Source organism: Elephas maximus, chromosome 2 (assembly GCF_024166365.1).
Source record: "Elephas maximus indicus isolate mEleMax1 chromosome 2, mEleMax1 primary haplotype, whole genome shotgun sequence".
Taxonomy (NCBI): Eukaryota; Metazoa; Chordata; class Mammalia; order Proboscidea; family Elephantidae; genus Elephas; species Elephas maximus.
The window spans coordinates 25,301,331-25,328,727 of NC_064820.1; the positions used below are offsets into that span (position 1 = coordinate 25,301,331).

At 35.8% G+C, this 27,397-nt stretch overlaps 1 long non-coding RNA gene across 2 annotated transcripts; it reads right to left on the bottom strand.

Moving 5' to 3' along the window:
* Window positions 1-1,766: 1,766 nt before the first annotated feature.
* On the bottom strand, window positions 1,767-27,152 carry LOC126063276 (uncharacterized). 2 transcript variants are annotated; one of them, XR_007514253.1, is made up of 7 exons: window positions 26,815-27,152; window positions 24,444-24,502; window positions 23,845-23,931; window positions 22,089-22,175; window positions 3,686-3,835; window positions 2,661-2,784; window positions 1,767-2,014 (listed from the first exon to the last, which is right to left on the bottom strand). It is a non-coding gene; the product is annotated as an uncharacterized LOC126063276 (long non-coding RNA). The 2 variants fall into 2 exon arrangements; XR_007514254.1 differs by lacking the exon at window positions 22,089-22,175.
* Window positions 27,153-27,397: the final 245 nt, after the last annotated feature.

The window sequence follows — 27,397 nt, forward strand, 5'->3', positions numbered from 1 at the left end:
TTGGATCCACAATCAACAGCCATGGAAGCAGCAGTCAAGATATCAAAGGACGCATTGCATTGGGTAAATCTGCTGCAAAGGACCTCTTTAAAGTGTTGAAGAGCAAAGACGTCACCTTGAAGACTAAGGTGCGCCTGACCCGAGCTATGGTATTTTCAATTGCATCATATGTATGGGAAAGCTGGACAATGAATAAGGAAGGCTGAAGAAGAATTGATGCCTTTGAATCGTGGCATTGGAGAAGAATATTGAATACACCATGGACTGCCGAAGGAATGAACAAATCTGTCTTAGAAGAAGTACAGCCAGAATGCTCCTTAGAAGCAAGGATGGACAGAATGCATCTTACATACTTTGGACATGTTGTCAGGGGGGATCAGTCCCTGGAGAAGGACATCATGCTTGGCAGAGTACAGGGTCAGCGGAAAAGAGGAAGACCCCCAACAAGGTGGATTGACACAGTGGCTGCAACAATGAGCTCAAGCATAACAACGATTTTAAGGATGGCTCAGGACTGGGCAGTGTTTTGTTCTGTTGTGCATAGGGCTGCTATGAGTCAGAACTGACTCAATGGCACCAAACAACAACAATAACAGCAATGATATATTGACCTGTTGAGAAGGTAATCTTTAATTCACCTGGTTGTTTATTTTTATTGCAGTCTATTGACTCAAAAGCACATCTTTTGATTTTTTATTCATTGAACACCCATACTTTATAAATTATTATTTTTATATTTTTAGCATTCATATCATTGTTCTTAAATATGAATATGTGAACTAGAGAGCATATTTTTCTCCCTTCAAAGGAATGGTCTCCACTCTTGCCTCAAATGCTACCTGCCTTAGTTTTCTAGGGCCGCCATAGCGAAAATACCACTAGTGGGTGGATTTAAGGTACATCCATTTATCCTCTTACTGTTTTGAAGGCTAGGAGTCCAAAATCAGGACATAGCCAGGGCTATGCTCTGACTGCTTTAGAAAAGCATTTTGTCTTTTTCTCCTTCTTTTAGCCCGAGGCATATCTTTATTTCCCTTAGCTTGTGGACAGATCCTCACATGGCATCTTCCTCTTGAGTGTATCTCTGTTTCTGTTTTTCCATTATATAAGATACCATACAAAATAAATTAGTTTAGCACTCACTCTACTTTTGTATGAATGCATTAGAATAATACAAGAAAAATATTTCCAAGCAGGATCACATTTACCTCTACAGGAGTTAAGATTTCAGAATACCTTTTGGGAAGGCACCATTCAGTCCATAATACCCATTTCTTGTAGGTTCAAAACCTTTTTAATACACTACCTCAGAGGAGCAGATGTGGTATCTGTCCTGGGCTAGAACTATTTTAAAAGAGTGTGTGTACATTGTCTTTGGAAACCTTCATGATTTGAAAGTCTAAAGACCTTCAAGTATTAATACCGTATTTAAAGCTTTATAAACACTAGAATGATCTGTCAGCCTATATAAAATGACTCTGTACCTGAGACAACGGGCCATATAATAGCTAGTTACTTTACATAGTTTTCCGTTCCTTTCAACTTTCATTACCAAAGATATTGAAAATCAACTTATTCTGTCATCTTTCAATTTGGTTTCATATGTATTGTCACCGGTATAAAGTCGTGAAATTGAGTGGCACATTAATGGCATTGTTTATTTTTCATTGATCTTTTTTACTTCATTTTTACATTTCTTTGGTTACTTCCTGTCTTCTTTTTCTAGTGCTGCTGTAACAGAAATCCAACCACAAGTGGAAGGCTTTAAAAAACAGAAATTTATTTTCTCACGTTTTAGGAGGATAGAAATCCAAATTCAGGGCACTGGCTCTAAAGGAAGGCTTTCTCTCTGTCTGTTGGCTCTGGGGGAAGGTCTTTGTCATTAATCTTCCCCCGGGTCTAGGAGTTTCTCAGCACAGGGACCCCTGGTCCAAAGGATAGACTCCACTCCCAGCTCTTCTTTCTTGGTGGTAGGAGAGCTCTCTGTCTCTTTTTCTTCTCTTTGCTTTTATCTCTTGTAATAGAAAAGATATGACTCAACCAAGGGTGGTGCATCCCACCGTAATCCTCATTATCATAGTCTAATCATACCTTATTAACGTAATGGACAACTTATTCCCAAATGAGATCATAACCACAAGCAGAGTCTAGAATTTACAACATATAATTATATCAGACCACAAAATGGAGGACAACCACACAGTACTGAGAATCATGGCCTAGCCAAGTTGACACATAATTTGGGGGGGGCAAAATTCAATCCACGACACTTCTTTAGGTATCTGTAAATTTGATATTTTTTAAAAATAAATACCATATGTAGAAGTCAGTTTTTTAGCCATTCCATAAATATTTATTGGGCAATAACTATATGCTGATAAAGTAAGTGGAAATGCCTTGGGGAAAATGCTAGAGAAATAATTTCAGCACATTTCTAAGCAGCTTCAGATATACGCATCATTCTATTCTTATCATGTCTCTCCTAAATTAGTTTTGTTATTTGATCTTGGTGACAGAAAGTTATTGTCTCAGTATACTGGAGGAATTTCTTGGTTTGCAGCTGCAACATAACTCAGTGATCATATGGTCATCTTCCCTCTGTCTGTCTCTTTGTGTCTCTTTTTTTATAAGGCTATCATTCGTATTAGGTAAGAACATACCTTGCTCCACTATGACCTCATGTGAACTCATAATGTCTTCAAAGACCCTATTTCCAGCAAGGTCACATGCATAGGTACTGGAGGTTAGAACTTCAGGAAAAGAAACACCTAATGTTACCAGAACCTGAAAGAGACAAGGAAGCATCTACCACTGGGGATGACAGAGAGACAGCATAGCCCTGTCAATTCCCTGAGTTTGGATTTCCACCCGCCAGGACTGTGAAAAATAAAATTCTGTTTATACAGTCATCTATTCCAAGGTATTTTGTTATGCTAGTTTCAAGAAGCTAAGCCCAAAACCAAAAACAAAAAAACAAGCCCATGGCCATCGAGTTGATTCTCACATCGTCCATGGATTGGATACACTTCAAGCACCATTCAAAATAAAAATAAATAGCAAATATGTTCTTGTTGTTGTTTGCTGCCTTTGAGTCAGCATCTAACTCATGATGATCTTCTGTGTAATGGAATAAAATGCTGCCCAGTCCTATGCCATCCCCACGATTGGTTGTGGATCTGACCATTGTGATTCATGGGGTTTTCATTGGCTGATTTTTGTAAGCAGAGAACCAGGCCATTCTTACTAGTCTTTCTTAGTCTGGAAGCTTGCCTGAAACCTGCCTGGCATCATAGAAACATGCAAAACCTCCACTTACAGATAAAAAATAGGTGCTAGCTAATCATTTAGTACATTGGCCAGAAATTGAACCTGGGTCTCCTGCATGGAAGGAAAGAATTCTACCACTGAATCACCAATGCCTCACAAATATATTATAAACCAAAAAAACCCAGTGCCATCGAATTGATTCCAACTCATAGCGACCCCATAGGACAGAGTAGAACTGCCCCATGGAGTTTTCAAGGAGCGCCTGATGGATTCAAACTGCTGACCCTTTGGCTAGCAGCCGTAGCACTTAACCACTATGGCACCAGGGTTTCCAAATATATTATAGTCCTTACTAATTAATGATACATAGTTAGGGTGCTCTTCTGAATCAGAAAAATTTATATTTTCTCAGTCTCACCTGTCTTCTATAATCTCTGCAATAACACCATTCCTCTGGCCAGTCCATTTGTCAATTACATCTCATCCCAGATCTTCGCTGTTGATGTATCTCTATTTCTCACGTGGGGAGTTGTCACCACATGGGGCAGATGTTAAAAAAAAAAAAAACCTATGGAAATGGGAGAGAGAAATGAATTCTCTTTCTTTTCTGTACAAATACTCTCAGGAAACAAGTTATGAGATCTAGCATTCATGCTTAATTTCAATAAATATCCTCATATTGGCTCTCGTGCTTCTTTGATCTGTTATTCGTAGTCCTCACTGCTATACTCTGGAATTGTCCCCCCTAATAAAGCGTTAGCTCAGAATTTGTTTTATGAAGAATCCAGTTTACAACTATTGCTAATATTAGGGCAAGAAAATTAAGCTATTAAAAAACTGGGTGGGTGAGTATTTTATCAAAGCTACTCATTACAATGAGATACTGTCTTGGATCTCTAATACTTAACAAGATCATTTCCTTTCCTGAGGTTAATCTCCCGTTTGGAATCACTGAATTGATTTTACTTAAAGCTTCCATTTCTTTTTTATTCACTGCAAATATTGAGCTAGTGATTTCAGCAGACCAAGATGACGTGGTTATACTTTCAGTGAGGCATATTCGGGGAACATTCAATGGTGAATGTTGCCTCACTCCACATAGAGTTTGGAGCAGCATTAAATAAAGTACATTAAATAATATAAATTATGTTAGTAAGCATTGCCACTTAGATACGAATCAAATTAATAATAGATGGTGAAAACTACAAAAACTTACAAGGTGGAAAGGTTATACTGGAATAATTAACATCGGATGCTTTTAATTTAGAGGCTAGTCTACCAGGAAAAGGAGTTCGGAAAATTCCTAAACATTTTGAAGATAAAGCAACAATATTCCAGATGGAGATAGGAATTGTGTTCAAACCATGTTAAGCTAATAAATTTTTTTAAATCTAATAAATTTTACTGACTAGGTATATTTAAACATCCTGTGCATAACTTTGATTTTCATTTGAATTAATTACTAACCGTATGGAGTTGTAAGATTGGCAATTAAAAAAGAAAATAACTCTCCTCTCTAGTTCAATGTTTGAAGTATGAAGCATTGCTCCCTTGGCATGTTTATTGGATGCACTTAGAGTATATCTTATCATTATTTGGATGCCCAAAAAGCTTTGATAGAAAAGCAGATCGTTCTCCCATTGCACCTTTTATCTGCTCACGGTAGGTGGATGGAGTTATAAACAAACTATTTCACCTGGTGTTCATCTCCTAAATCCTAATATGTAGGGAAATATTTTTTTTGTTGCGAGTGCCAGGTAACAATTACATTGAAAGGATGTAAATGCATATATATTTTGATTCATTTAATTAAATTTTGGTTGCATATGAGATCTAGCGTTTGTGCTTAATTTTGGTAATATATCCTCATGTTAGCATTAATGAGCAGTTGTCTCTGTTAGGATGGCTATATTAATTTTCTCTAAACTGTGTATAGGTATTTAAGAATAATAGTTTAATAATATGTTCAACTCCTACTTTTTCTCTCAAAGTTCATCACAAGGTGATGCTGGCATCACATTGTATACATTGTATACGTGAACTTATATGAAAAATACTTACGTTTTTGAATATTGATTTTTCTAAGTTTTAGGTCTTAAAACAAGTCACATGCTTTTCCTGGGTGATTCTATTTGCTATACTGATTTCAAATAACATTTATAAAATGATGAATCCTAAACACATGCCTTTATCTATCTGTATTTCTATATCTGTATCTACCTATATAATCAATCTCTGTATGTATTTTTTTCTGTTATAGTCAGACTTCATCACTCATATGCCAATCAGCCTTAGACGATATTCTTTAGCATTTTACCGAGTTAGCAATTCTTCAAAGACTTTCAGTCCCCTAAAATATTAACCCTAGCATCCTCAATAAAGCCTGTGCATGCTTATACTACGATCACACTGTTATTTTTCCATGGACTACATCCCATCACCTTTCAGTGAACTAATTCCAATGTACCAGTTAGTCTCAGTTCACATCTTCTCTGGCAGAAACCAGTTCCTGACTCTTCTCACTCTCATCACGCTAGTTTAGATGGTCCTTTTTCAGGCTTACATGATATTCCACCCTTAAATATATACTATATTTTCCATGTATTACTTTTCTGTCTCTAGGCACTGAGTTTTATGAGAGCTTTGAAGAGCAGAATACTCTAATTGTGCATTGAAATACTAAATAAATGAATGAATGTTTCATTGCTCTCACTTTTAAATGTGTACTAAATGTGCTCAACTGCAAGCAGTATGTCAATTACAAATATGTTGCCCTAACTCAATGAGACCTTATCCCAGAAATATTACAATAGATGATATTTTATTTTAATGTATGGTCCATAGACTCCTGCAGGCATTGCATAAATAAGGCATTTCATTCTGTATTGTAATGTAAATTCAATTGCAATTTAAAGTACACAAAAATGTGTGCATGTGTGGGTGTGTGCAATTCCTGTGTACTATCTTTTGACAATGCTAATGGAAAAACTGACCAAGTGTTAGAATTTACCATTGACTTCATTTGCACCAGATCTACTGATCTATAATTAATGATTTTATTTTTATTAGATTTAATTTATAATATCTAAAGTCAGCCTGCAAATGTATAATACATTCTAGCTACACTTTATCGCAAATAAAAGGGAAAATACTTGATGCTCCAGAAACATCATGTTGCATGTCTGCTTTAACTGTATTTGCTTGCTTTAAGTTAAATCAGTTTTAAAGCATGACGTTAATTGTGTGTTTATTTTCTGGTTGTACTTTTAACCCTTTAATGACCCAATTATATTCTGCTTTGAAGTTTTGGTTGATATCACATGTTTTCATTAATGGAAGCATGCTGAATCATTCATCGAGTGTATCTGAATTTTTGGTAGGTAGTACAGATTTTTTTGGCTTGCTGCCTCCCATATGCCTACCCTGAGTGTTTAGAGGTACACATGAAGTACCACTGATTATACCTCAGAGTTCCTGCCAGGGTCTCTTGGCGCATATGTGTAACAAATAAAAAATGTCAACATTTCTATTTTTTCTATCAAAAATTTACATACTTCATACAATACCCTGTAAACACAATAACTTGCTGCACACGCCCTTTTCTTCAGGCTTAAATAGTTATAAAGGCCCTGACTGTGGCAGCACACACAGCCAGTGGTGCAGCAGCTTCTCAATGAAGTCCAAAGACTGATAAAATGCAAGATCACTATACGTACCACCAGGCGTGAAATCAACGACACTTTTCTAAAGTTCCATTAATATATTTACCTTCTAGAGTGTTGTTTAGTCTTACAACATTCTGTAAGGTGTTCTGCTTAAAGTGGTAAAAACCTTGCATCTGGATCTTAAGTTTTGTTTTCAAAATACTTAGAGCCCTTGAATAATGTAATGTGGGCATTTCAGGATATGCTGAACCAACCTTGATAAAATTGATATATTTTTATTGTCACGTATGTCCAATAGATTTATTTTATAAGCAATAGAGAAGGTCAGTCGAAATAAATGTAACCATCAATCCAGCATTTGAAGGAATTCAGGACCATTAGCTTAAGGTTGTATCAGAACCAAAGTCACTGACAAGATATTTGATTTTTTTTTTCAGGTACTAGAATATGCAGTGGCTTTTTAACATCTACCAGACAGACAAGTAGTTTTATGTAATATAAACTTCCATCCAAGTTAAGATTGCCAGAATAGCAAATAAAACTACAGGTTTCCCAGTATTTTCCCAAATTCTAAACAGCAAATAATTATTTAGAAGAAGTTTGTTCCAAGCATTATTTGGGGTACACTTATAAAAACAATTATTCATTGTTTATGAGAAATTCAAATTTAAATAGACATATTTTATATGGTAGTCCAAATCTAAAGATTGATATTCAGCTTTTAATGTTTTTAATTGTCTTTTTCTTTTTCTCTAAACTGGTAGTGGGGGAGCCCTGGTGGCGCAATGGTTAAGAGTTTAGCTGTTAACCAAAAGTTCGGCAGTTCAAATCCATCAGCCACTCCTTGGAAACCCTACAGGGCAGTTCTACTCTGTCCTATAGCTCCCTATGAATCAAAATCAACTCGACAGCAATGGGTTTGAAACTGGTAGGAGATATACTGTATTTAAGTATATATCTATATGTCTATATAATTACATCTGTATCTACATCTGTCTATTACACCTATCAGTCAATTGATTTATTTATAATTATTTGCAATAATTATAGAGCCTTTAATATTTTCCTAGCATGACCAAGTAAAACACTTGGATTATGTTGTCAAAAAAACTGAAAACACAGTTTGATGGAGAAAATTGGTAGTAACAAACGAATTACAACAACATATAATTAGTATTATACTAGAAAAAATATATATGTATATTCTAGTGGTAAGGTAGGCTTCCTTGAAGAAGTGACAATCACAATGAGAAAATAAATATGCATGATTAGATAAGGCAAGGGGGATGGTGAAGAATAAAAACCCAAAAACCAAACCTGCTGCCATTGAGTCAATCCCAACTCACAGCAGCCCTACAGGACAGAGCCCATAGAGTTTCCAGGGAGCTCATGATGGATATGAACTACCAACATTCTGGTTAACAGTTCTTAACCACTACACCACCAGGGTTTCTTGGTGAAGAATAGAGTAGGTAAAAAGACTAAGATACACAGTATCACAGTGCAGAAAAACGTGACTTTTAAAGAAACATAAAAACGTTTGGTATTGGTTTTAATTACCATATTCAAATGAGAAGAACATCATGCTTGGTAAAGCAGAGCGTTAATGAAAAAGAGGAAAACCCTGAGATGGATTGACAAAGTGGCTGAAACAAGGAGCTCAAACATAGCAATGATTGTGAGTGGTTTGTGAGTGGAGCAGGACAGGGCAACGTTTTGTTCTCTTGTACGTGGGGTTGCTATGAGTTGGAGCTGGCGGTACCTAAAAACAATAATAATGGGATAACATTCAATGAACGTATTTATTTTTTATACATTGTACTTATTTTTTTTCTTTCTGTGGAAGAACAATCTAATTATATTCCTTTGCTTTAATATATTTTGTACAATATGTTAAAAAGGGGAAACTGCTTCGAATAACACAATGTTATTTTGTAGGCTTTGCAAACCCCTTGGATTAAATCACTGAAAATGTAAATTTCTCAACATACTGATTATAGAATCACATAACTAATTTAAAATGATTCACATTGGTAAAATTTTGTTTCTTTTGAATGATGTTTTCAAACCATGTCAAGTGACTTTTCTACCTTAGCCTGTCACCCAGCTACAGATGGCAGCTATACCATTAAGGTTATTTATATGCTATCTTAATGTTTTGTAATTAGATCAATATTAGCATGCAAAGTTGATAATTTCTTGTTGATTTATGTTCTGTAATTCTCAGAAATACAGTGTGAAAGCAGTCACTGCTTTTTCCATTTTTTAAAGTCAGTATTGCTATATTGATTTTTTTTTTTTTGAGACATGAGATCTAAACATTGTCAAGAGTGACTTCTAATTCAAGACTTTCATTAACAGAGTAGGCACAAGTAAGGATGGATTGTCAATATCAGAATTACAATTATTTTTAGTAATGGAAGCAAATGATCTAGCCTGCAAAGTTGAGGGCTAGTGGAAATATAGTTAAGTGAGAACTCATGCCCAAATTATGTGGCAAAATTTGCTGGAGATCACACATAGTACACGTATAGCATAGTGATCTTGGGTCTACGAATGCTTCCAAACTTAGGGAAAACTATACTGCCTACCACAGTATCTGCCTATAGGGTGTAGCACTTTAAGAAAGTCGTTAGACCCATGTGTTAAGATTCTAGAAAAGAAGGGCAATTACGATTACTAGACACAATTCTAGAAAAATATAGAAAGTTATTCTTAACAACAGATGTAATTTAAGTCTTTCACTGATGTAAGGGTTTCTCTAAATGTACGTAACAAATCAGGAGTTTTTCAAACTCAAGAAAGTTCTAAAAATTGAGTTTAAATCAACTATGTCACAAATAAATACCCAAAACCTCTGTATCACACACAGCAAATAATAAGAAAGGGAGGGGAGGAAAAGGAAAGAAAGGGAAAAGAAAGGAAAAGGAGGATAGGGAAGGAAAGGAAAAGAAAAAAGAAAAGCAGGGCAGGAAAGGGAAAGAAAGGTTAAAAAAAAAAAGGACAGAAGAGTGATTCTTTTCTTCGGGAAGTCATAGGAAAGGAAAATTAGCTTTACTTTGCCTCTCCAGTGAGGAGTACGAAGGTACAGCCAATGAAAACTTTATGTTCTAAGATTTGATAAATAGTAAAATAATCACCAGAACAGAAATAGTTCAAAGTCAACATCAATTTGGTATCGTATTCCTTTTGTAAGAGGAAATCACACATAAAAAATATTCTTCTCAGTAAAGTGAATATTTACAGGGCTTTCAAATACACAACTGTAATTTATTCAATCTATTTTTGAATTATACAGCTATATGGAAAATAAGGTCTGTGAGCAGGTTTTATTTCCTGTAGTTGAGAAATTAGGAAAAAATCAATCAAATGAAACAATGAATAGAAAAATAGAATCACAAAATACTGAATTTATGTATTAAGTAGTAGAATGAGAAATATTTCTTTACCCTCTGGCTCTATCTTCTTAGTGGGAAATATTTTTAAAATAAGTGTCAGAGCTTTGAAATGAAATGTATTTTTTTAAATAAATTTTAAATTGCTTAAAATATACATTTAACAGAAATTCATAAATGTCATCTGGATACTATAATTTTTAAAATAAACTTATTGAAAACAATAATAAGCATAGATTAAATTAAGAGAAACATTTCAAATAATATATTCAGAATTTTTAAGTGAAATTATGGTTAACTGGGCATAGATGGGGAAACCCTGGTTGCATAGTGGTTAAGTGCTACAACAGCTAACCAAAGGGTCAGCAGTTCGAATCCGCCAGGCACTCTTTGGAAACTCTATGGAGCAGTTCTACTCTGTCTTATAGGGTTGCTATGAGTTGGAATCGACTCGACGGCACTGGGTTTGTTTGTTTGGGGGGGGGCATAGATGATGCCCTTCATCTTCTAAACCTCATGAATTTACCCATGAGCTCAGCATCATGAATGTCATTGACTTCATTTTTAAAGTCTGATCTAAAATACTTTGCTCATATGGGTTGGAGTAAAAAATAATAAACTGGAGAAAAGGAAGAGATGGTAATTTTTTTTTCAAGGCACAAAAAATATAACAAATTATATAGTTAAAAGTAAGCAATCCCAGTATACCTGTGCACAGTTATCATTCACTAGCTATGTCTACATGTGCAAGATGATTTAATGTTTCAGAGTCTTTGTTTCTTCACTCAAAAACACTATCTACAAGACACACAAAATTTCTAGTAAGAAGTACTGTCAGCAGAAGCCACTTTTCCCCCTCCAATGAATAGTTGTTTTTAGGTGCCCTCCAGTCTCTTCCTATTCATAGCGACCCTACATACTATAGAACTATACACTGCCCAGTCCAGTGCCATGCTCAAGATCCTTGTTATGCTTCAGCCCATTGTTGCAGCCACTGTGTCAATCCATCTAATTGCAGGTCTTCCTCTTTTCCACTTACCCTCTACTTTACCAAGCATGATGTCCTTCTCCGGGAATGGTCGCTCCTGATTACATGTCCCAAGTATGTGAGATTAAGTTTTGCCCTCCTCACTTCCAATGAACATTCGAGCTGTACTTCTTCCAAGACATATTTCTTCTTCTTCTGGCAGTCCATGGTGTATTCAGTATTCTTCACCAACACCATAATTCAAAGGCGTGAATTCTTCTTCGGCCTTCCTTATTCATTGTCCAGCTTTTGCATGCATATGAGGGGATTGAAAACACCATGGCTTGGGTCAGGGGCACCACAGTCCTAACAGTGGCATCCTTGTTTTTTAACTTTGAATAGGTCTTTTGCAGCAGATTTGCCGAACGCAATGCATCCTTCGATTTTTGACTGCTGCTTCCATGGGTGTTGATTGTGGATCCAAGCAAAATGAACCCTTTACAACTTCAAAATTTTCTCCATTTAACATACTGTTGCTTATTGTCGAGTTTTGAAGATTTTTGTTTTCTTTGGGTTAAGGTGCTTCAAGTCCTCTTCAGCCAGGATCCACCTGACATCAGCAATGATATCCCTTGTTCCATGTTCTCTTCTGAATCCGGCTTGAATTTCTGGCACTTCCCTGTCAATGTACTCTTGCAACCATCTTTAAATGATCTTCAGCAAAATTTTACTTGTGTGGGATATTATTGATATTGTTTGATAATTTTTGCATTCTGTGGGACCACTTTTCTTTGTATGGGTATAAATATGGATCTCTTCCAGGCAGTTGGTTAGGTAGCTGTCTTCCAAATTTCTTGGCACAGACAAGTGAGCACTTGCAGCGCTTCATCCATTTGTTGAAACATCTCAGTTGATATTCTATCAATTCCTGGAGCCTTGTTTTTCACCAATGCTTTCAGTGCAGTTTGAATACCATCAGTTTTTGATCATATAATACCTCTTGAAATGGTTGAATGTTGACCAATTCTTTTTCGTTTTGTGACTCTGTGTATTTCTCCCATCTTCTTTTGATGCTTCTTGCATGATTTAGTATTTTTTCCCATAGAGTCTTTCAATATTGCATCTCAAGTCTTGAATTTTTTCTTGAGTTCTTTAACCCTGAGAAATGCTAAGCATTTCCTTCCCTTTTGGTTTTCTATCTCCAAGTCTTTCCATATTTAATTTTAGGACTTTGTATTATGGAGCTGCCCCTTGAAATCTTCCATCCAGCTCTATTACTTCATCATTTCTTCTTTTCGCTTTAGCTATTCGACGTTCAAGAACAAGTTTGAGTCTCTTCTGACATCCATTTTGGTCTTTCCTTTCTTTGCTGTCTTTTTAATGACCTCTTGCTTTCTTCATGTATGTCCTTGATGTCATTCCACAACTCATTTGGTCTTCAGCCATTAGAGTTCAGCGTGTCAAATCTATTCTTGAAATGGTCTCTAAACTCAGATGGTATATGCCCAAGGTCACACTTTGGTTTTCGTGGACTTGTTCTAATTTTCTTCAACTTCAGCTTGAACTTCATATGAGCAATTGATGGCCTGTTCCACAGTAGGCCTCTGGCCTTTTTTCTGACTAATGATAATGCGCTTTTCCATTGTCTCTTTCCACATATGTAGTCTATTTGATTCCTGTGTATTCCATTTGTTGTGGCCCACATGTATAGTTGCTGTTTATGTTGTTTAAAAAAAGTATTTGCAAGGAAGAAGGCATTGGTCTTGCAAAATTCTATCATATGATCTCTAGCATAGCTTCTATCACCAAGGCCATATTCTCCAAGAATCAATCCTTCTTCGTTTCCAAATTTCACATATCAATCACCAGTAATTATCAATGCATCTCATTTGCATGTTTGATCAATTACAGATTACAGAAGTTGGTAAAAATCTTCAATTTCTTTATCTTTTGCCTTAGTTGGTGCCTAAATTTGAATACTAGTCATATTAACTGGTCTTTCTTATATGCGTGTGAATATTACCCTATAACGAACAGCATTGTGCTTTAGCATAAATCTTGAAATGAATGAATGTGATGCCATTCCTCTTCAAGTTTTCATTCCTGTCATAGTGACCCATATGATTGTCAAATTCAAAATGGTCAATAACAGTCCATTTCAGTTCAGTAATGCCTAGAATATCAATATTTGTGTGTTCCATTTCATTTTTGACAATTTTCAGTTTTCCTAGTTTCATACTTCACACATTGCACATCCCAATTATTAATGGTTATTTGCAGCTGTTTCTTCTCATTTTGAGTTGTGCCACATCATCAAATGAAGGCCCAGAAAGCTCGACTCCAACCACGCTAATAAAGTTGACTCTACTTTGAGGAGGCAGCACTTCCCCAGTCATATTTCGAGCACCTTCCAACCTGAGGGGCCCATCTTCCAGCACTATATCAAACAATGTTCTGCTGCTATTCATAAGGTTTTCAGTGGCTAGTTTTTTTCAGAAGTAGATGGCCAGGTCCTTTTTCCTAGTCTTTCTTAGCCTGGAAGCTCAGCTGAAACCTGTACAACATGTTTGACCCTGCTAGTATTTGAATACCAGTGACATAGCTTCCAGCATCACAACAGCATGCAACCCCCTACAGTACAACAAACTGACTTACTCATGGAGGCCAATAAATATAAAACTTTGAATAACAACTTATTCTCTCTTCCGTAAGTAACTTAATGGCAAAATACATAAGGTTATTCGTTTTATTATTATTATTCTATAGTTAAGCTTATCCAAAAAAAAATTATTTAAAAAAAATTAAATGTACTATTTTTACATCTTCACCATTTTGAAACTAAAAATAAAAGCTGTGCTTTAAATTTAAAGCTGTGCTTTAAATCCTGCATTGTCATAATAAATTTTCAGTGTCTAATTTACTTATTTTTGGTTTTTAATTTACATATGTGATCTAGAATATGACTGGGTAATACATCTGTATTTCATTCTCTTCCAGAATTGCTCAGGATATATGAAATTAAGTTTAATATATGAAATTAAATTTAATTAACAGGAAATACTGTAAAACACATATCTAAAAATTAGATTTCTGACCTATTTTTCTTTCGCAATCCAAGAAATAAATATTCAGTGTAAAAAAAAAAAAAAAAAGACTTCAGGAGATATTTCAATTCCTCGGCCTAAGTCCTGTCCACCTTCAACCATGTACCTCTCCTTTTTCTCTTTCTTGTTTTTCCTGCTGTTTCCAGGAATGCCTTCAACATGAACACTTTTTTCTCTTTGTGTTGGCTCACATTGCTGTTTTGTTCCTCTCTGATTGACAATCAATTGGGATTTCCTAAATTAGATATGACCCCTGCTTCACTAATAGTACATAACTTGTGAATGTGGGGTAACATTAAAAATTCAAGTCACACTTGAGTACCTTCACAGGAACCATCCACATTCCAAACCCCCACTCGGAAAAAGAGCATTGAACACTATAAAGAGAAAATGGACACTTGAAGAATTCCTGCCTGAATGCCATCTCGGAGGCACAGCCCTCTTATCAATCACAACTATTATTCAAATTTGGGAACCAACCACTAAGGCCAAAGATGAAGAAATTGAAGATGTTTACCAACTTCTGCAGTCTGAAATTGATTCAACATGCCATCAGGATGCACTGATAATTACTGGTGGTTGGAATGTGAAAGTTGTAAACAAAGAAGGATCAGTAGTTAAAAGTATGGCCTTGGTGATAGAAATGCTGTAGAAAATCACATGATAGAATTTTGTAAGACCAATGACTTATTCATTGCAAATATCTTTTTCCTCCAAAATGAATGGCAACTATACAAATGGAACTTACCAGATGGTATACACAAGACTCAAATAGAATACATCTGTGGAAGGAGACAACAGAGAAGCTCAATATTATCAGTCAGAACAAGGCCAGCAGCCAGCTGTGGAACAGAATATCAATTGCTCACATGCAAGTTCAAGTTGAAACTGAAGAAAATTATAACAATTCCAGAACAGCCAAAGTACAATCTTAAGTATATCCCACCTGAATTTAGACACTATCTCCAGAATATATTTCACACGTTGAGCACTAATGACCAAAGAAGAGTTGTAGAATGACATCATACATGAAGACAACAAGAGGCCATTAAAAAGACAAGAAAGAAAAGACTAAAATGGATGTCAGAAGAGACTCTGAAACTTGCTCTTGAACGTCGATCAACTAAAGCAAAAGGAAGAAATGATGAAGTAAAAGAACTGAACAGATGACATCAAAGGGCAGCTTGAAAAGACAAAGTATTATAACGACATGTGCAAAGAACTAGAGATAGAAAACTAAAAGGGAAGAACACTCTCAGCATTTCTCAAGCTGAAAGAACTGAAGAAAAAAATCAAACCTCGAGTTGCAGTAGTGAAGGATTCTACGGGGAAAATATTAAAAGACTCAGGAAGCATCAAAAGAAGATGAAAGGAATATACAGAGTCATTATACTAAAAAGAATTCGTCAACATTTCAACCATTTCAAGAGTTAGCATATGATCAGGAAACAATGATACTGAGAAAAAAAGTCCAAGCTGCACTGAAGGCACTGACAAAAAACAAGCCTCCAGGAATTGATGGAATATCAATTGAGATGTTCCAACAAGCAGATGCAGTGCTGAAGTGCTCACTCATTTATGCCAAGAAATTTGGAAGACAGTTAACTGACCAACTGAATGGAAGAGACCCATATTTATGCCTATTCCCAAGAAAGATGATCCAACCAAATGCTGAAATTGTCAAAAAAATCATACATATCATACACAGGCAAAATTTTGCTGAAGATCATTCAAAAGCAGTCACAGCAGTATATTGACAGGGAACTGCCAGATATTCAAACAAGATTCAAAAGAGGAAATGGAACCAGGGATATCATTGCTGATGTCAGATGGATCCTGGCTGAAAGCCGAGAATACCAGGATGTTTACCTGTGTTTTACTGACAATGCTAAGGCATTCGACTGTGGGGATCATAACAAGTTATGGATAACATTGTAAAGAATGAGAATTCCAGAACTCTTAATTGTGCTCATGAGGAACCTGTACATAGATCAAGAGGCAGTTGTTTGGACAGAACAAAGGGATGCTAAGTGGTTCAAAGTCAGGAAAGACGTGCATCAGGGTTGTATCCTTTTACCATACCTATTAAATCTTTATGCTGAGCAAATAATAACAATCTGTATGCTGAGCTGGACTATATGAAGAAGAATGGGGCATCAAGATTGGAGGAAGACTCATGAACAACATGGATTATGCAAATTTGATACAACTTTTCTTGCTGAAAGTGAAGAGGACTTGAAGCACTTACTGATGAAAATCCGAGACCACAGCCTTCAGTATGGATTACACCTCGACACAATGAAAACAAAAATCCTCACAACTGGACCAATAAGCAACATCATGATGAATGGAGCAAAGATTGAAGTTGTCAAGGATTTCATTTCACTTGGATACAAAATCAATACTCATGGAAGCAGCAGTCAAGAAATCAAAAGACACATTGCATTCGGCAAATCTGCTGCAAAGGACCTCTTTAAAGTGTTAAAAACCAAAGACGTCACCCTGAAGACTAAGGTGCGCACCTGACCCAAGCCATGGTATTTTCAATCGCGTCATATGCATGGGAAAGCTGGACAATGAATAAGGAACACCAAAGAAGAATTGACACCTTTGGATTGTGGTGTTGGTGAAGAGTATTGAATACACCATGGACTGCCAAAAGAAAGAACATTCTGGCTTGGAAGAAGTACAACAAGAATGCTCCTTAGAAGCAAGGATGGCGAAACTGCATCTTACTTACTTTGGACATGTTTTCAGGAGGGAGCAGTCCCTGGAGAAGGGCATCATTCTTGGTAAAGTAGGGGGTCAGTGGAAAAGAGGAAGATCCTCAAGTAGATGAATTCACACAGTGGCTGCAAAAATGGGCTCAAGCATAACAATGATTGTGAGCATGGCACAGGATCTGGCAGTGTTTCGTTCTGTGGTACACAGGACGGTTATGAGTTGGAATTGACGTAAGGGCACTTAATGACATCGACAACATTTTAATGAATTCAGACTTTACTGTTTTTTTTTTTTAATATTTTAGGGATAAAACATCCCAAACTCACAGAGTTCATTATGGAATAATTTACTGACATGTGTAATAAATATGAGAGTTAAATACTTCTCCAAAGCTTTCAAATATTCCCTCCCCATCAGAAGCACCACTGTGCTAGGTATTTTCAGAAGCACCACTACACTAATGTTTTTACATATTTTAAGAAAAATTAGCATAACATGCTTAGGGAAATAACCTCATGGGAGAAGGGAGCAGTTGGCAAACAAGCATAGAAGTTGCACCTTCTTTGCATAAAAATGCTCTAATACATTTAAAAAGGGTTAAAAAAAAACATACAAAATTTGAATATATTTTCAAGGTAACTTGAAAACAAAATATAATACTATTTCTAAACAATCAGAATTAGGAAATGATTGCACTGATCTGGTTTTTTGGAAAAAACCAAACCAAACCAAACCCACTGCTGTAGAGTTGATTCAAACTCATAGCGACCCTATAGCACAGGGTAGAACTGTCCCATAGAGTTTCCAGGGAGCACCTGGCGGATTTGAACTGCCAACCTCTTGGTTAGCAGCAGTAGCACCTTAACTACCATGCCACAAGGGTTTCCACTGGAGAAAAAAAGAGTGTACCTAAATTATCTACTTCTTGGGTTATTTGCTCAGCATACAGATTGAATAGGTATGGTGAAAGGATACAATGCTGACTTTTAACCATGTGGTATCTCCTTGTTCTTTTAGGACAACTTCCTCTTGGTCTATGTACAGGTTCCTCATGAGCAAAATTAAGTGTTCTGGAATTCCCATTCTTTGCAATGTTATCTGTAATTTCTTATGATCCACTCAGTTTAATGCCCTTCCATTGTCAGTAAACACAGGTAAACATATTTCTGGTATTCTCTGCTTTCAGCCAGGATCCATCTGGCAACAGCGATGATATCCCTGGTTCCAGGCTCTCTTTAGAAACCGGCCTGAATTTCTGGCAGTTCCCTGTAGATACACTGCTGCAGCTGCTTTTGAATGATCTTCAGCAAAATTTTCCTTGCATGTGATAATGATATTGCTCTGTAATTTCCACATTCAGCTGAATCACCTTTCTTTGAAATAGGCATAAATATAGATCTCTTCCAGTCAGTTGGCCAGGTAGCTGTCTTCCAAATTTCTTGGCATAGGTGAGTGAGCACTTCCAGTGCGCCTCCCTTTGTTGAAATATCTCAATTGGTATTCTTTTAACTCCTGGAACCCTGTTTTTTGTCAATGCCTTCCGTGCAGCTTGGACTTCTTCCTTTGGTATCATTGGTTCCTGATCGTATGCTATCTCCTGAAATAGTTTAACCTTGACCAGTTCTTTTTGGTATTGGTGACTCTCTGTATTCCTTCCAGCTTCTTTTGATGCTTCCAGCTGATGAGACTATGTCTCACATTCTTTGGACATGTTAACAGGAAGGATCAGTCCCTGGAGAAAGACATCATGCTAGGTAAACTAGATGGTCAGCAAAAAAGAGGAAGATCCTCAATAAGTTGGATTGACATAGTGGCTGAAACAATGGGTTCAAGCATAACAATGATTGTGAGAAAGGAACAAGACCTGGCAGTGTGTCCTTCTGTTGTACATAGGGTCACAATGAATCAGAACCAACTTGAAAGCACCTAACAACAACAATTTATCTACTAGAGCTATTTTATAATAGTTTATACAATTCGGCCTTTTCAGATTCTGGATCTTGAGATAAATATCTGGATTTCTTGTACCTAAAAATGGAGAAATATCAGCTACTCACTACCATAAAAAAAAATTATCGTTGCATTATGTATTTATTTTAATTACTAATATTGTACTTTTAAAGCAATTATTGTCAGGACCCACTTGGCTATAGCTAATTCCCAGTGTTTATAGAAAGCTTTTATTCTGAGTAATTTGTTCTCTTAGTGATACCACAAGTTCCTTAAACAAAAGTAAATTAAACAAAGAATTATTTGATCATGTGATAACATTATGTTATATAGTTACAATAAGTTATGCAGCAAATTACTGGAGTTGGATTGCATTTTTCAAATAGACAATACTATTTTGGGAGTATTTATAATACAGGAAGAACATAATATATTTTGTGAGGTATCTCCTCGATATTATTATATGAAGAAATACATTTCAATAATAATTGAAAAAAAATGCCTTCTATCTCATTACTTATCATAAAAACTAAACAATTTATTTTACTTATTGTTGTTGTTAGGTGCCTTCAAGTCTGTTCCCACTAATAGCAACCCTAAGTACAAAAGAACGATACATTGCCTGGTTCTGCATCATCCTCACAACCATTGCTATGTTTGAACCCATTGTTGCAGACACTGTGTCAATCCATCCTGTTGAGGGTCTCCTCTTTTTTTTTTTTTTTTTTGCTGACCCTCTACTTCACCAAGCATGATGTCCTTCTTCAGGGCTGTTTTCTCTTGATAACATGTCCAAAGTACAAGAGCAAATCTTCCCTTCTTTTCTTCTAAGGAGAATTCTGGCTGTACTACTTCTAAGACGGATTTGTTCCTTCTCCTAGCAGTCAATAGTATATTCAGCATTTTTTGTCAAAACCATAATTCAAAGGCATTAATTCTGCTTTGGTCTTCCTTATTCACTGTCCAGCTTGTAAGTGCATATGTGGCGATTATAAACGCCATGGCTTAGGTCAGGCACATGTTAGTCCTCAAAGTGACATCTTTGCTTTTTAAAATTTTGAAGAGGTCTTTTGCAACAGATTTGCTCAGTGCAATGCATCATTCGATTTCTTGACTGCTGCTTCCATGGATATTGCTTGTGGGTCCAAATAAAATGAAATCCTTGACAACATCAATCTTTTCTCCTTTTATCATGATGTTGCTTATTGGTCTAGTTCTCGGGATTTTGGTTTTATGTTGAGGTGTAATCCATACTGAAGACTGTAATCTTTTGTCTTCATCAGTAAGTGCTTCAAGTCCTCTTCACTTTCAGCAGGAAGGTGTGTCTTCTGAACTTCACAAGTTGCTAATCAGTCTTCCTCCAATCCCGATGCCCCATTCTTCCTCATATAGTTCAGTTTCCTGGATTATTTGTTTGGCTCACAGGTTGAATAACTACAGTGAAAAGATAAAACTGTGGCATACACCTTTCCTGTTTTTAAATCATGAAGGATCCCCTTGTTCTGTTCAAACAATTGCCTCTTGGTCCATGTACAGGTTTCTAATGAGCACAATTATGTGTTCTGGAATTCCCATTGTTCACAATGTTATCCATAATTCGTTTTGATCTGCACAGTTGAATGCCTTGAATAGTCAGTACTCTCTGCTTTCAGCCAAGATCCATCCAACATCAACAATGGTATCCCTGGTTCCACATCCTCTTCTGAATCTGACCTGAATTTCTGTCAGTTCCATGTCCATGCACTGCTGCAAATATTTTTGAATTGTCTTCAGCAAAATTTTACTTTTGTATGATATTAAAGATATTGTTTGATAATTTTCATGTTCTGTTGGATTGCCTTTCTTTGGAATATGGACAAATATAGATTTCTTCCTGTCGGTTGTCTTCTAAATTTCTTAGCATGGACAAGTGAGCATCTAGAGCACTGCATCAGTTTGTTGTAACATCTCAATTGGTATTCCATGAATTCCTGAAGACTTGTTTCTCACGAATGCCTTCAGGGCAGCTTGGACTTCTTCCTTCAGAACCATTGGTTCTTAATCATATGCTGCCTCCTGAAATGGTTGAATATGGACCAATTCTTTTTGATACCGTGAATCTGTGTATTTCTTCCATCTTCTTTTGATACTTCCTGGGTTGTTCAATATTTTGCCCATAGAATCCTTCAGTAATTCAATTCGAGGCTTGAATTTTTCTTCACTTCTTTCACCCTGGGAAATGCCGGCCCTATTCTTTCTTCCTCTTTGGTTTTCTAATTCCAGGTCTTTGCACATTTCATTATAATACTTTGTCTTCTCAAGCCACCATTTGAAATCTTCTGTTTAGCTCTTTAACTTCATCCTTTCTTCTGTTCACTTTAGCTACTCTACATTCAAGAGCAAGTTTGGAGTCTCTGAGGACATCCATTTTGATCTTTTCTTTCTTCCAAGGTGTCTGTGGGTCAACTCAATCCCCAACCTTTTGATTAACAGCTGAGGGAGTTAACTATTTGCACCACCCGGGAACTCTATTTGATCGTTATAATCTATGATCATGTAAATGTCTGCTCTCTAGCTATGTTTTAGAAGTAGAAGAAAATGTTGTGCTTGTAAGGCAACCCCAAGTTTAGAACCACTGAAGCCATCATCAGAAGGAAAACTAATTTGTGAGATGATATAAATTGAAAACACTCACAGATTGAGAAGTTCAGAAATAATACAAGAATAGATATTGGGCTGCAAGCATCTTTTTTACTAAAATATGTGTAGCTATGTATCCATGGGAAATTTCAGTTTATGTAAGTATAAGAAATGTATGCATTGGACATAGAACAGAAAATAAGCTGTGGTCATACTTAGAGATTTTTGTATGTATTTTGTCCATAGTACAAAACACACAGGACTATTTGGTAAGAGCTCGACAATCATCACTTTTCATCTGTATTAAAAAGATAGGCTAGACTGCATGCTTTAATAATAAAGTAACCCTGAAATATCAATGTCTTAAGAAATTAAAACTGCATTTGTTACTATATACCTGAAGACTCTTAAGGATAATTCTTATATGCTGACTCAGGAGTCCAGGATACTTGATCTTGTTGTTAATTCATGTCATGTAGCCTCTCTGATGGTTGCCAAAAGGGAAAAGATAGACAAATGAGGCACCATTAACTTTAATTGCTTTAACTAGAAGTGACAAACATTGTTTTTACTCATACTCCAGTAGCCAAAACTAGTTGTTTGGTCAATGTCACTACAGGTGAGAATTAGTGTCAAAATTCCTGGCTGTCCCAATGGGAGCAGCAAACTGGAGTTCTGTGGAGAGACAAATGGAATGACAGATTGAAACATTTAGTAATATCTGTCTTTACCACACTATTTCTATTATTCTTATTTATTTTAGGGGTGTCTTCTTCACTTGTACTTATTGTAGTACCACTACAGATATACTAGTCATTTAAATGAAAGTGGTTAGGGAAAAAGAAACCTATGGTATGCCACAGTGGTTAAGAACTCAGCTGCTAACCAAAAGGTCAGCAGTTCAAATCCACCAGCCGCTCCTTGGAAGCCCTAGGAGGCACTTCTACTCTGTCCTATGTGGCCACTATGAGTGGGAATCGACTCTACAGCAATGGGTTACCGTATTAATACAAATATCTATTTCATGATTTTTTAGTAGGAAAAATCCCTTCTAACCCCACACTCACAAATCTCCTTTGAGCCATATACTGCAGTATATATTTCATCAATAATAACTCTTGAATGCATCAGAAATAGGGTCATTAAGTGATAAAAGATGAGTGCTTCCTTTATAGGTAACAGACTAGTGCCTACTGGCATTCTGCAAGCATAGATAATATGATGTTGTGTGCACATGTGCGCACACACACACACACACACAAGCCTGGAATAAGGGAAGAACTATCCTCAAGGCAGTCTTGAGTTATTAATTCAGAATAAATACCAATGGAATGCAAATTATTTTGCTAGGCACTGAGTTTTCATGATTTCACAAATCAATTTTGCATATACTTGCATTACAGTATGTGAGTATACTGAATTTATCCACTCTATTAAATCAATAATTCTAATATACTACAATAGAGCATTACTTTCTAATAAAAAGACTAAATACACAAGCCAAAAACAACTAGCAAAGTCTTCTAAAAAATGCTAGATTAAATATAATTATATTTTCTTCTTATCTTCTCTGGGATTAAATATCAAAGTTCTTCTCAGTCTTACTTCGTTACAAACAGTCTATGACCCTGCAAATAGATTACATTAATTACAAGCTAAATTTTAAACGATTTACATTTTAATAATGCATCAATACCATTGTTTACAGCTTTCAATAAATCTTTAAGAGTATATTTCATAACCAAATGGCCTTGTGGAAATTCCCATAGAATTGTGGATAATTCAGTTAAGCCAAATGATGATTACAAGCAATGAAAAGATCTCTTTAGATTTAGTAATAGACACATCTGACACATCATAAAATTATTTCTATATACATTTAATTTTGAAATAAATAAAAAAATAATGTTGAGCATTAATTTTAGTCAATGTCATATTTTCACATGGCTAAAAAACCCATTGCCATTGAGTCGATTCTGACTTATAATGCCCCTATAGGACAGAGTAGAACTGCCCCATAGAGTTTCCAAGGAGCACCTGGTAGCTTTGAACTGCCAGCCTTTAGGTTAGCAGCTGTAGCTCTTAACCTCTATGCCACCAGTGTTTGGGTAGGCAATCATATATCTAACCAATCATCTTAAAATATTACCTACCTTTCAAAATGCATTCCTTTGAGTTATTTACACAGTCGACCCTCCATCTTCGTGGGTTCTGCAACTACAGGTTGAATCAACCACAGACTGAAAATATTTGGGGGGAAAAAAAAAGATTTGTAAGCATATCCTATTGTAGTCTACCAACATTTCACAGGTTCTCAGTCTTTCTCCAACACTCCTTGTTTGAGCATTGTTCCCCTTGAGTCTCTTATTCCCTAAATAATACAGTATCATACAACAACGATTTACATAGTATTTACATTTTATTAGACATTATAAATAATTTAGAGATGATTTAAATTATACCAGAGGATGTGTGGGGTTATATGCAAATACTACACTATTTTTTTTTATAAGAGACTTGAACATCTGAGGATTTTGGTATTTGAGGGAGTCCTGGAACTTATCTCCCTGTAACTCAATAGCAAATGTTTAAAGGGAAGTAGAGCTTAAATTAAACATTATATTTTAGGATTACATCAAAACAAAAAATATGGTTTATTGGAAATCATCTTCTAAACTTATTATTTTTGTTCAAGTGCAAAAACTATCACAAAATATTAGTATAAAGTGCATATATTCTAAAATGTACTTACCCCGTTGTGAGTATACTTCAATTATGTAAGAATTTTGACATCAGAAGGGACAGCAAAACCTAGAACATATTCACAATGCAGTGCTTTGCCTAATATTACCTAACATTTTTATTATTTTATTATTGTCAATTGCCATCAAGTTGGCTTTGATTCATGGCAACCCCACGTACAAGAGAATGAAACACTGGCTGATCCCTCACCATCATTATGATCATAGGTATGTTTGAGTCCATTGTTGCAGCCCTAGAGGGCTCATCTTCCAGCACTCTATCAGACAATTTTCTGTTGTGATCCATAGGGTTTTCATTGGCTAGTTTCTGGAAGTAGACCCCAGGCCTTTCTTCTTAGCCATTATGTTCTATGTCGGATTCTAGAAGCTCTGCTGAAACTTGGCCACCATGAGTGACTCTGCTGGCATTTGAAATACTGGGGGCATAGCTTTCAGGATCATAACAACATGCAAACCACCGGAGCACAACACACTGACAAATGGGTGACAATTACTTAGGTACTATCAATGACTTCACAGCACCTAGTAACAACAGCAACATCAATGATGAGACATTACTAACTCATTGAGGTATTATGTTTATTCACATATTATGACTAAGATCTCTAGGAAACTGCACTTTATTATGCATGTATTTCTTAGAATTTTTCAACAAAATTCTGAGGATTTGAATACAGGCAGTCCCCAACTTATGACAGGGTTCCATTCCTACGACTCCATCATAAGTCAGTTTTGACTTAAGTCGGATACCTCTTAATTGTTTTAGATTTGTTATTTTTTATATCAGTATCTTTTAAAATCCAATCTTTGAACATCTGTAAGTGAAGATCTGAGAATGACAACATCAGCAAATTACATTCTGCAACATTGTACTTAGTGCATATTACTAATGATAAGATACACAAAAAAAAAAAAAGACAATTTTAAGTGTGGTTCATCATAACTGGAATACATCATAAATCAGGAACTACCTGTAATTGTGGAACTTCCTTGAACAAATATGCCTTGATTACTATCAACTAGAATAGACATAAGTACTTGAGGAATACTGTTCTCATTGAAATTGTGTGTGTAGTCAATTTTCTATTATTTGAATGACAACAGAATAAAAGACAAATTTAGTTTTCCAGTTTTGAGGCTTATAACCTCACCAAAGCAACAAAATTTCACTGTCTTTATCTGAAAGTTTTAAAGTACCTTCCAAACTCCTCAACCAGATGTCAGATCTATGCTCCACCATTTAAGGCCATCTGGAGAGTTAAAGGATCTTCTAGAGAACAATTCTTCTCCCTAAATTGCTCTACCCAAAATCCACATAATTTGCCATTTAGATGCTGGTCATCTGCTGACTCAAACTCATTTCAAAGACTTCGTCACCTCAGTCACCTTCCTGAGTCCTTAGATAATGTGTCTAACTGATTTGATATCTGTGCTGTTCCTCCAAGATCACCAAGTTACTGTGTTAGTTTACTTGTTATTTAAGTCAATTTCCATGACCTTAAGGCATTTAACTAAGATTCTAAACAAATATCAATTTCCAGCAGGCAGTTATTATTTCAGGCTTAACATAAAGGCATTTCTTCCCCATATACTGTGTATACGCATGTGTGTGTATTTAAAATTTACATAAAATTATAGGTAATTTCAATCAAGAGTTACAAGTATGTTTTTAAGATGGAAAAGGAGTAGCATGATCATTTACTTTCTGGAACTGAGACCTACTCTTAATGCTTTGGTTGTTCTTGTTGTCAGGTACCTGCTTTTGAGTTGATTCCAACTCATAGCAACTCTTTGTGCAATGGAATGAAACACCACCTGGTCCTGCATCATTCTCACAGTTGTCGCTATGCTTGAGCCCATCTTTGCAGCCACTGTGTCAATCTATCTCAATGAGAGTTTACTTTTTTATCACTGACCCTCTACCAAGCATGATGTCATTCTCCCAGGACTGGTCCCTTCTGATAATGTGTCTCAAGTATGTGAGATGACATCCCATCATTCTCGCTTCTAAGGAGCATTCTGGCTGTACACTTTCCAAGACATATTTGTTTATTTTTCTGGCAGTCAGTAGTATAGTCAATATTCTTTGCCAACACCATAATTCAAAGGCAATGTTTCGGTTAAGACCCCAAAACATCTGCATAAGGAGTAATTTCTGTGATTGTCTATCTATGTAACCTTGCATAAATTTCTCAATTTCTCTGGATAAGCTTCTTTTATTTTCTTTTCCTATCAAAGATAGCATGTGTAAAATTTCCAATACACAATAAATGCTCAAAAAACAATAATTATATATTATTAAAATAAATTTGAATGTCATACTATTGGTGCAAATCCATAAAGCAATTTAAAATACCTCACCTTTTATTGCAGCACCTCATTGTTTCAGCAGATGGCCTCCCCATGTGTGGAGCAAAGCAAAAAGGAGATGATTACACTTTTCTTATATCAACGTGGGTCAAAGCAAATCATTTCTTTCATCAGTGTCAATTGTTGTGAATGAACTGTATCTAATTAGCAAGGGTACCTATTGCATTTGACTTATCTTCTTATTACTGCATTAAATTCATTAATATTGCTGCTTTTAAGTCCTATTTTTTTTCCCAAGGTGATAAACTCCCTGATGACAATGATTGTGTACTCACCGTATTACCTCAGATAGAGAAAGTATATATTTTTTATTATATCAAATGGAGATCGCTAAGGATATTCTGACTCAAGTGGTGAAAAAATTACACTGGGACATAATTGAGAAATTGCTTTACTTACAGGGAGCCATGAACCATGTAAATAATGAAAGAAAATTCATATTTGATATTCGGTAATCAAAATTTCTTAAAAACCATCACCTGAAGTTAAATTCCTTCTCTGGTGATAAAAGACACAGTGAACTTGCTTCAATTTTCTCAAGTCGTTATTTATAGACACAAGAAAATGCTAACCA